Raw genomic sequence first — 11,657 nt, 5'->3', positions numbered from 1 at the left:
ATAATTGTGTGAGACTGTGGGGGAGGGGATATTAGAGTGTAAGCTCCTCTGGTGGAGAGACTGAGGTGACTGGTTGCTCTGTGCTCTGTAAAGCTTGGCAGAACATTTGTACTACTAGTATTGGACTCAATTTTGGGGGTTGTAATTTATTGAGATCTCCCGTTACAAGGTGGAGAAGTCGTTTTATTCCTATCTAGGTCATTCCAAGTCACCAGGACAGGTGAGGCGATGCTGTAACACAACTGGTAGGAAGTTGAGGTTCACAGATGGTTAACTCTGCATCATTTTCAGAAGAACAGGAAAAGCGCTCGATCCCCCAATCACACGTCGGTTTACGGCGGCATTATGTGAGTCATACACCCCCAATTAAATAATCTTTTGCAGGACAAAGCCCTCACAGCTTATCTTATTGAGAAGGATTTATTTGGGTTATTATGTCTTATTGCAGATAATCTTTCACTTCCTGCAGGACAATCAGAGTTTGGAACCTCCGCTGAGCAATCCAACAACAGCTGCAGCTGTTTAACCGGCCCTGCTCCAGACCGCAAAGGCAAGAATACACAACGCAGGAAAGATCCCAGGGCAGGCGGGTAATTCAGCGGGTGGGGGGAGACACCCCCCCCCCCTGTGCTGTGAGGTCAGCATGTACACCCTGAATTTATAAAAATAAGAAAGAATTTCAGGTGTCACAAGCATTGTGAGGGCTTTTTGAAGACCTGGAGACCCATGTGTCCTGACCTGGAGGCCTTCTAACGTACAACGTGGAATTTGACCACATCCACAAGGCCTAATGACACCTCGAGGTGTGCAGGAAGACTCCCCCACATTGTGCAGTACTACTACTCCTAGATGTTGCAGATTCCACCCATATTGACCCCCCATACTGTACTTTTCCTGGTATACAGTACAGGAAGACCCCTCTAGCCAGGTTGTTGACTTCTCCGCTGTTTACAAGACCCTTGATGTGTGCCAAATGACTCCCGGTCCATCTTGATGGAGTCCACATGCGAAAAGGTCCTCTTTGCAGGGTCCTGAAGAACCCAGAGCACCCACCCTGCTTATGCACACCTGAACTGCTACAGGTTGTAGTAGGAGTTTTCTCCATTTAAGATGTTCTGTATGTCACTGATGGACCATCTAGGCTAATCATGTGCTTTTGGCCACCTAGAGTGTGTGAAAGGACTTCCTCCAATTATGACCTTCTGTATGCCACATGAGGAGCACCCTCTCTGGTTGTGTACGTTAAAGTGTATGTATAACCAAACCTTTTTTTAGTTTTAGTTAGAGACCCCTCTAGGTGTAGCCCTCTCTGTGTCCCTAACACTAACATTCCTATAATCCTAACACTAACCTTCCCTGTACCCCTAACATTAACACTCCCTGTACCATTACACAAACACTCCCTTTAGCACTAACCTTCCTGGTAAACCCAACTTTTACATTAACCCTGCCTGTAACCATAACATTCACCCTCCTTGTAACCTTAACACTTACTCTTCCTTTAACCCTAACACTAATCCTCCCTGAATCTCGCATACCAACCCTCCCTGTACCCCTAACACTAATCCTGCATGTAATCCTAACACTAACCTTCCCTGTATAGCTAACATTAACTCTATTTGTAATTCTAACAGTAACCTTCCCAGTAATCCTAAAACTAACCTTCCCTATAATTCTGACACTAACCCTGCCTGTAATCCTAACACTAACCCTAACTGTACCCCTAACACTAACCCTCCCAGTAATCCTAACACTAATCCTCCCAGTACCCCTAATACTAACCCTCCCTGTAATCCTTACACTACCCTCTCTGTACCCCTAATACTAACCCTCCCACTAATCCTAACACTAACCCTGCCTGTAAACCTAACACTAACCCTCCTGTAATCCTAACACTAACCCTCCCTGTAGTCCTAAGAAGAAACCCTCCCTGCAATCCTAACACTAACCTTCCCTATAATCCTGACACTAACCCTGCCTGCAAACCCAACACCAACCCTGCCTGTAATCCTAACACAGACCCTCCCTGTACTCCTAATACTAACTCTCACTGTAATTGTAACACTAACCCTGCCTGTACCCCTAATACTAACCCTCCCTGTAATCTCAACACTAACCCTGCCTGTAAACCTAACACTAACCCTCCTGTAATCCTAACACTAACCCTCCCTGTAATCCTAACACTAACCTTCCTTATAATCCTGACACTAACCTTGCCTGTAAACCTAACACTAACCCTGCCTGTAAGCCTAACACTAATCCTCCCTGTACCCCTAATACTAACCCTCCCAGTGATCCTAACGCTAACCCTCCCAGTAAACCTAACACTAACCCTCCCTGTACCCCTAATACTAACACTCCCAGTAATCCTAACACTAACCCTCCATGTACCCCTAATACTAACCGTCCCTGTAATCCTAACACTAACCCTGCCTGTAAACCTAACGCTAACCCTCCCAGTAAACCTAACACTAACCCTCCCTGTACCCCTAATACTAACCCTCCCTGTAATCCTAACACTAACCCTCTCTGTATCCCTAATACTAACCCTCCCAGTAATCCTAACACTAACCCTCCATGTACCCCTAATACTAACCGTCCCTGTAATCCTAACACTAACCCTGCCTGTAAACCTAACACTAACCTCCTGTAATCCTAACACTAACCCTCCCTCTTCTCCTAATACTAACTGTCCCTGTAATCCTAACACTAACCGTCCCTGTACTCCTAATGCTAACCCTCCCTGTACTCCTAATGCTAACCCTCCCTGTACTCCTAATGCTAACCCTCCCTGTACTCCTAATACTAAGCCTCCCTGTAATCCTAACACTAACCTTCCCTATAATCCTGACACTAACCCTGCCTGTAATCCTAACACCAGCTCTGCCTGTAATCCTAACACTAACCCTCCCTGTACTCCTAATACTAACTGTCCTTGTAATCCTAACACTAACCCTATCTGCAGCACTCACGCTAACCCTCCCTGTAATCCTAACACTAGCCCAGCCTGTAACTACACATGTGCGATTCGTTTTATTACAAAACGAAATTGGGACTAAGTTTACATTATTCGGAGATTAAGGTGTATCCTAATTTCTGAATAACAATAATAATACATTTAAACTAATCATTAATTCTACAGAAACAAAATATCGAAATTTGAATTCTAAATGGAAACATATTGCAATAAATACAGTAAGGTATAAAAGTGAAATAAGATGATGATTACTACATAGACTGCTTTATAGAATAGAATAAAAAATAATAGAAAAGAATAGAATAAAATAGAATAGAATAGAAATTAATGGAATAGAATATAAAATAAAATAGTATAATAGAGAAGAATTGAATAGAATGGAAAAAAATAGAATGAATATAGGCGTTTTCATCATTAGACGGCTATATTCTATTCCTTTATTTTCTATTCTATTTTAGTCTATTTTATTCTATTCTGTGCTATTCTTTTCTATTCCTTCATTTTCTATTCTATTGTATTCTTTTCTTTTTTATTTTATTCTATAAAGCAGCCTACGTAGGAATCATCATCTTATTTCAATCTTATACCTTACTGTATTTATTGCAATATGTTTCCATTTCAAATTCAAATTCATTTTCTAATTCAGGCCCCTTTCACAGTGCTGCGACTTGAAAGTCGCTGACTTTGCCGTGATTTTGCTGCGATTTCGCCACCATTTCAGGGAATGCCTGTGTAAACTTGAGGTCTATGGACCTCAACTCACATCAAAGTCGGACCAAAGTAGTACAGGGACCTCCCTGTAATCCCAACACTAATCCTCTCTGTAATCCCAACACTAACCCTCCCTGTAATCCCAACACTAACCCTCCCAGTAATCCCAACACTAACCCTCCTTGTAATCCCAACACTAACCCTCCCTGTAATCCCAACACTAATCCTCTCTGTAATCCCAACACTAACCCTCCCAGTAATCCCATCACTAACCCTCCCTGTAATCCTAATACTAACCCTCCCTATAATCCCAACACTAACCCTCCCTGTAATCCCAACACTAACCCTCCCTGTAATTCTAATACTAACCCTCCCTGTAACCCCAACACTAACCCTCCCTGTAATCCCAACACTAACCCTCCCTGTAATCCTAATACTAACCCTTCCTGTAATCCCAACACTAACCCTCCCTGTAATCCTAACACTAACCCTCCCTGTAATCCTAATACTAACCCTCCCTGTAACCCCAACACTAACCCTCCCTGTAACCCCAACACTAACCCTCCCAGTAATCCCAACACTAACCCTCCCTGTAACCCTAACCCTCACTGTAATCCTAACATTATTTCTAAGAGAATATGACTGTGGGGATTCAGGGGCCCTTAAGGCAACCCCCTGGGAGAATAATTAATCAGGCTCTGCATGCTGTGCGGTCTCTGTACGGCCGTGGGCATGAAGCCTAATATTAAACCTCCCTCTACCCCTAACACTAACCTTCCCTGTAATCCTAACACTAACCCTCCCTGTAACCCCAACACTAGCCACCCCTGTAACCTAACCCTTCTTGTAACCCTAACACTAACTCTCATTGTAATTCTAACACTAACCCTCCCCATAATCCTAACACTTACTCTCCCTGTAATTCAAACACTAACCCTCTCTGAAATCCCAACACTAACCCTTCCAGTAATCTCATCACTAACCCTCCCTGTAACCTAACCCTTCTTGTAACCCTAAGACCCCTTTCACTCCGGGCTGCCCATAGCGTCGGCGGTAAAATGCAGCTATTTTTAGCAGCGTTTTACTGTCGGATTTGCGGCGCATTTCGGCCAATAGCGGGGAGCTTTTACCCCCCGCTAACGGCCGAGAAAGGGTTAAAACCACCCGCAATGCGCCGCAATGGTGGCGTTTTGCCGGCGGTATCCCAGCGCTGCCCCATTGATTTCAATTGTGAGCAGCTGTGGAGGAGCGGTAAACACACCGCTCCTTCACCGCTCCAAAGAAGCTGCTGACAGGACCTTTCCTGACGTCCTGCCAGCGCAGCGCTCCGGTGTGAAAGCCCTCGGGCTTTCACACTGGAGACAATGCTGCAGCTGTTTGAGGGTGGATTGCAGGCATTATTTTTAACGCTATAGCGCCTGCAAAACGCCCTCGGTGTGAAAGGGGTCTAACACTAACTCTCATTGTAATCCTAACACTAATGCCCCATACACACGATTGGAATTTCCGTCAGAAAAATCTCTGATGGTTTTTCAGACGGAATTCCGCTCAAGCTTGCCTTGCATACACACGGTCACACAAAAGTTCTCTGAACTTTCGACCGTCAAGAATGCGGTGACGTACAACACTACGACGAGCCGTGAAAATGTAGTTCAGTGCTTCAGAGCATGCGTCGAAATGTTTCCGAGCATGCGTGGTTTTTTGCTCGTCGGAATTGCTACAGACGATCGGAATTTCGAACATGCTCTCAATCTTTCCGATTGAGCATACACACAGGGCCGGATTTCCCACAAGGCCACCGAGGCCAGGCCTCGGGGCGGCAGTGGTACAGGGGCGGCGCCGCCCCCCCACACTAACATCAGCATGCAGTGCACCCGGGCGCCAGAGAGGTGGGGGCGCTGAAGCGCTAGAGTGCTCCTCTCCCTCCTCCTCCTCTCTGTGTCCAACTGAGGCGGCTCCCTCCGCAGGTCACCGCCGCCACCGCTGTCTTTCGCTGCTCAAGCCCGTCCCCCCTCCCTCCTCCTGTCAGAGAAGGAGAGCAGCCGCCGAAGATCGGAGCGGCTGGTCTCTGTGCGGCGGGGGGGGGGGCATGTTCTCCTCTGTCTCTCACTCCCGAGTCCCGCCCAAGCCTGTGCCTGTCTCCATCTGTTCTATCTATTGTACACACTTGGAGGGGAGGTTGTCCTGAGGGGTTGTACTAATGGAGGGGGGGGGGTTGTCCTGGGATGTCTGTACTAGTGAAGGGGGGGTTTGTCCTGGGGGGGTTGTACTAATGGAGGGGGGGTTGTCCTGGGATGTCTGTACTAGTGAAGGGGGGGTTTGTCCTGGGGGGGTTGTACTAATGGAGGGGGGGTTGTCCTGGGATGTCTGTACTAGTGAAGGGGGGGTTTGTCCTGGGGGGGTTGTACTAATGGAGGGGGGGGGGTTGTACTGGGATGTCTGTACTAGTGAAGGGGGGGTTTGTCCTGGGGGGGTTGTACTAATGAAGGGGGGGTTTTGTCCTGGGGGGTTTGTACTAATGAAGGGGGGGTTTTGTCCTGGGGGGTTTGTACTAATGAAGGGGGGGTTTGTCCTGGGGGGTTTGTACTAATGAAGGGGGGATTTTGTCCTGGGGGGTCTGTACTAATGAAGGGGGGGCGGTTTTGTCCTGGGGGGTCTGTACTAATGAAGGGGGGGCGGTTTGTCCTTGGGGGGTCTGTGCTAATGGAGGGGGTGGGGGTTGACCTGGGGGGGGTTGTACTAATGGAGAGGGGGTTTTCCTGGGGGGGGGGTTTGTACTAATGGAGGGGGGTAGACCTGGGGGGGTTTGTGCTAATGGAGGGGGGTTGTCCTGGGGGGGGTTGTACTAATAGAGGGGCGTTTGTCCTGGGGGGTCTGTACTAATGAAGGGAGGTGGGTTTGTCCTGGGGGGGTCTGTAGTAATGAAGGGAGGTGGGTTTGTCCTGGGGGGGTCTGTACTAAGGGAGGGGGGTGGGTTTGCCCTGGGGGGTCTGTACTAAGGGAGGGGGGTTTGTCCTGGGGGGGTCTGTACTAATGAAGGGAGGGGGGGTTTGTCCTGGGGGGGTCTGTACTAATGAAGGGAGGGGGGATTTGTCCTGGGGGGGTCTGTACTAATGGTGGGGGGTTTGTCCTGGGGGGGTCTGTACTAATGGAAGGGGGTAGTTTGTCCTGGGGGGGTCTACACCCAGGAAAGTACACCCAGGGCTCCAGAGGGAGAGGGCAGTGCTGAGGGAACACCATCAGAGAGAGAACCCCGCTGCCCTGCGCCACCAGAGGGAAAGCCACACAGCCTGGCGTCATCCCTGGTGGAGAAAGGAATGGAGTCATTGCAGGAATACAGATCTGGGTGCTACCCAACGGAGTCGCCACGGGCAATTCAGAGTGAGCTGACTCCTGATCAGGGGAAGCATTGCTGTATCGCTGGGTCAGGTGAGAGGGCCGATCGGCCATTATCTACTAATGTCCATAGGAACTGCAGTCTCTGACCATCTCCTGTATCATGTCTGCAGTCTCTGGCCATCTCCTGTACTATGATTGCAGTCTCTGACCATCTCTTGTATCATGTCTGCAGTCTTTGACCGTATTATGTCTGGGGGCTCTTTCTGGTGGTGTGGGGGGGGGGGGGGCGGCATTGAAGGGCCTGGCCTTGGGGCGGCAAAGGGAGTAAATCCGGGCCTGCATACACACGGTCGGAATTTCCAACCAAAAGCTCACATCGGACTTTTGCTGGCGGAATTTCCGATCGTGTGTACGGGGCATAACCCCTCCAGTAATCCTAACACTAACCCTCCCTGTAAATCTAGCACTAACCCTGGCTGACTTTGGACTAGATAAAACACAGTGGACCAACACCAACAGATGACATGACTCCCCCAAATCATCACTGACTGTGGAAAATGTAGCATTTCATTTGGAAATCAAGGCCCCAGAGTGTGGAGGAAGAGGCCCCGGAATGTGGAGGAAGAGGCCCCGGAGTGTGGAGGAAGAGGCCCCGGAGTGTGGAGGAAGAGGCCCCGGAGTGTGGAGGAAGAGGCCCCGGAGTGTGGAGGAAGAGATCCCAGAGTCTGGAGGAAGAGGTCCCAGAGTCTGGACGAGGAGGGGAGAGGCACATAATCCAAGTTGCATGAGGTCCAGTGTGAAGTTTCCACAGTCAGTGATGGTTTGGGTAGCCATGTCATCTGCTGGTGTTGGTCCACTGTGTTTTATCAAGTGCAAAGTCAGCCCTCTACCAGGAAATTCTAGAGCTATTCATGCTTCCCTCTGCAGACCAGCTTTATGGAGATGCTGATTTCATTTTCCAGCAGGACTTGGCACCTGCCCACACTGCCAAAAGTACCAATACCTGGTCACATGATCATGGTATCACTGGGCTTGATTGGCCAGAAAACTCGCCTGACCTAAACCCCATAGAGAATCTGTGGGGTATTGTCAAGAGGAAGATGAGAGACACCAGACCCAACAATGAAGACGAGGTGAAGGCCGCTATCAGAGCAACCTGGGCTTCCGTAACACCTCAGCAGTGCCTCAGGCTGTTCTCCTCCGTGCCACGCCGCATTGATGCCATAATTCATGCAAAAGGAGCCCCGACCAAGTATTGAGTGCATCCTATACTGTACATGGACATACTTTACTATACTGTACATGGACATACTTCTCACTAAGACAACATATCTGTATTAAAAATCTTTTTTTTTTATTTGTCTTATGTAATATTCTAATTTTCTGAGATACTGAATTTTGGGGTGTCACTAGCTGTAAGCCATAACCATCAAAATTAAAAAAAGAAAATAAATGCTTGAAATATATCACTCTGTGTGTAATGAATATATATATAAAATATATGAGTTTCACTTTTTTTAATTGAATTACTGAAATAAATTAACTTTTTGATGATATTCATTCTAATTTTGTGAGATGTAAACGTACAGTAGATGAATTATTTATTCTTTTTTTTTTTTTTAAATCCACCATTTATTTTATAAAATTTATTTAATATAATAAAAATGTAAAAAAAAAAATAAAATCTTTGCATTATTTTGTGCAAACAATTATTGCGCTTTTGGTTTGCACCGAGCTTTGGCTTTGCTCTGTTGTATTTTATCCCACGGACCGCCGTTAAACACCCTTTAATTTTTAATGGATATTTAGTGGAGTTGCTGCGATTTAATCTGAATTATGGCCCGTCTCTTGCCCTGGCGACTGCACACAGGCGATCTACAAGGGGGGGGGGCAGGTGGAGGGGGGGTAAGGAATGAACCCTATAGGGGTACATTAAAAATCTGTTTAATATCCTGTGGTTAGCGACAGTCCATAAAGCCACTTTCCTGCAGGAAGTATGGCCGCCCCCTGCGCCCGGCTGACGTTAATGGTGATGGTGAACAGCGGTGCAATGTTGTAAAGGAAAGCTCTCACAATCGGGACATCTCTGGAATCAATCAGCTGGGTCTGAGAGCTGGGGGATTGAAGCAGATGGGGGGGCCCGGGGGGGGCAGTGGGGGAAAAGCGGGGAGGGATGGAGGAGAAAATGGGGAGCTTTCTTTGTGAGCCATGGCTGACAATTTGTGAGACGCTCTATCAGCTGCATTCATAATGATTTACCGCCCTGACAAAACGCTGGGCTTAATAATCAGGTACAGGGCCGCATTTACCATAAAGCCTATGGACCTCCGCCTGGGGCAACAGGGTAGAAGGGGGCAGACCCAAAGATCAGTAGTGGCAAGTGTTTTAATGGCTTTATTTATGTAAATAGGGATATTATTATTTTTTTTTCTTAAGTTGTTTATTAATTTATTCATTCTATTTTATATAATTATTTACAGATTTGTGGATTCATTTTATTTATTTTTTTATTATTTTATCTATTTGTTTATGCATTTATTCTACTATAGATAAATATTTGATTTTTATTTATTTTAATTATTTTATTTGTTTATTTTTTATTTTACATTAATATTTTTTTTAATTTTAATTAATGTTGTTTATTTATTTCTTCTATTATAAATACTTCTATGTTATTTGTTTATGTTTTTAATTATTCAATGAATTTATTTTTTTATTATCTTAACTATTTGTTTATGCATTTATTCTACTATAAATACATATTTGATTTTTATTTATTTTAATTATTTTATTTGTTTATTTTTATTTTACATTAATATTTTTTTTTTATTTTAATTAATTTTATTTATTTCTTCTATTATAAATACTTCTATGCTATTTGTTTATTTTTTTTAATTATTCAGTGCATTTATTTTTGTATTATCTTATCTATTTGTTTATGCATTTATTCTACTATAAATAAATATTTGATTTTTATTTATTTTAACTATTTTATTTGTTTATTTTTTATTTTACATTAATATTTTTTTATTTTAATTTATTTTGTTTATTTATTTCTTCTATAATAAATACTTCTATGTTATTTGTTTATTTTTTTTAATTATTCTTTCCTTTTTTTTATTATCTTATCTATTGGTTTATGCATTTATTCTACTATAAATAAATATTTGATTTTTATTTAGTTTAATTATTTTGTTTATTTTTTATTTTACATTAATATTTTTTATTTTAATTTATTTTGTTTATTTATTACTTCTATTATAAATACTTATTTTGTATTTGTTTATTTTTTAAATTATTCAATGCATTTATTTATTTTTGTTTTATATTTTAATGTGAATTATTAATTTTTTTTTTTTTTCAAAGAATTATTTATCGATATATTGTTTCATTTGTTTTATTTATTTATTCTAATTATTGTATCTATTTCTTTACCAATTTATTTAATTTAATTCTAAATTCTATCACAGATAATTATTTTTATTTATTTAAATTCATTAATTTATTTATTTTAATTTAAATTATTATTTTTTGTTTTGGGACATAGACATCAGAAAGCTTTCAAGATGGCACTGGCTTAGGTGGTAGTGGGGAGAAAAGGGTCTGCAACACAAAAATACAATATGCTCCATGATATACTTGTAGCTCTAACTCTAATTCTAGTACTATCCCTAGGCCTAATCTTTTCCCTAGTGCAAACCATTACCCTAGGACTAACCCTAACCATAGTGCTAACCCTTACTCTAGTGATAACCCTATCCTTAGTGTGAAACCCTAACCAAGTGCTAACCCTAACCCTGGTGTTAACCCTTATCCTAATGCTAACCCTATCACTATTGATAACTCTTACCCTAGTGATAACCCTAACCTTAGTGTGAAACCCTTACACTAGTGCTAACCCTTAACAAATTACAGATCCTAACCCGAGTGCTAATCCCTACTCTTGCGCTAACCCTATCCCTAGTGCTAACCCCCAATTTTAGTGTTAATCCTAACACTAGTGCTCACCCTTACCCAAGTGCAAATGCTAACCCTGGTGGTAACCTCTACTCTAGTGCTAACCCTAACTCTAGTTCTAACCATATTGCTAACCCTTAACTAAGTGCTGGACCTAACCCTAGTGCTAACCCCAACCCTAGTGCTAACACTAATTTAAGTGCAGTTTCTTACTCTAGTGCTAACCTTTACCCTAGTGATAACCCTTACCCTAGTGCTAACCCTTAACCAAGTACTAACTCTAATTCTAGTACTATCCCTAGTCCTAATCTTTTCCCTAGAGCAAACCATTACCCTAGCACTAACCCTAATCATAGTGCTAACCCTTACCCTAGTGATAACCCTATCCATAGTGTGAAACCCTAACCAAGTCCCAACCCTTACCCTAGTGTTAACCCTTACCCTAATGCTAACCCTTAACCAAGTACTAACTCTAATTCTAGTACTATCCCTAGTGCAAACCATTACCCTAGCACTAACACTAACCATAGTGCTAACTCCAACCCTAATGCTAACCCTATCACTATTAATAACCCTTACCCTAGTGATAACCCTATCCTTAGTGTGAAGCCCAACCAAGAGATAACCCTAGTGTTAACCCTTACGCTAGTGTTAACTCTAACCCTTACCCTAG

Source organism: Aquarana catesbeiana, linkage group LG02 (assembly GCF_042186555.1).
Source record: "Aquarana catesbeiana isolate 2022-GZ linkage group LG02, ASM4218655v1, whole genome shotgun sequence".
NCBI classification, from domain to species: domain Eukaryota; kingdom Metazoa; phylum Chordata; class Amphibia; order Anura; family Ranidae; genus Aquarana; species Aquarana catesbeiana.
The sequence above is the reverse complement of the archived record's forward strand: the minus strand, read 5'-3'. Positions refer to the sequence as shown.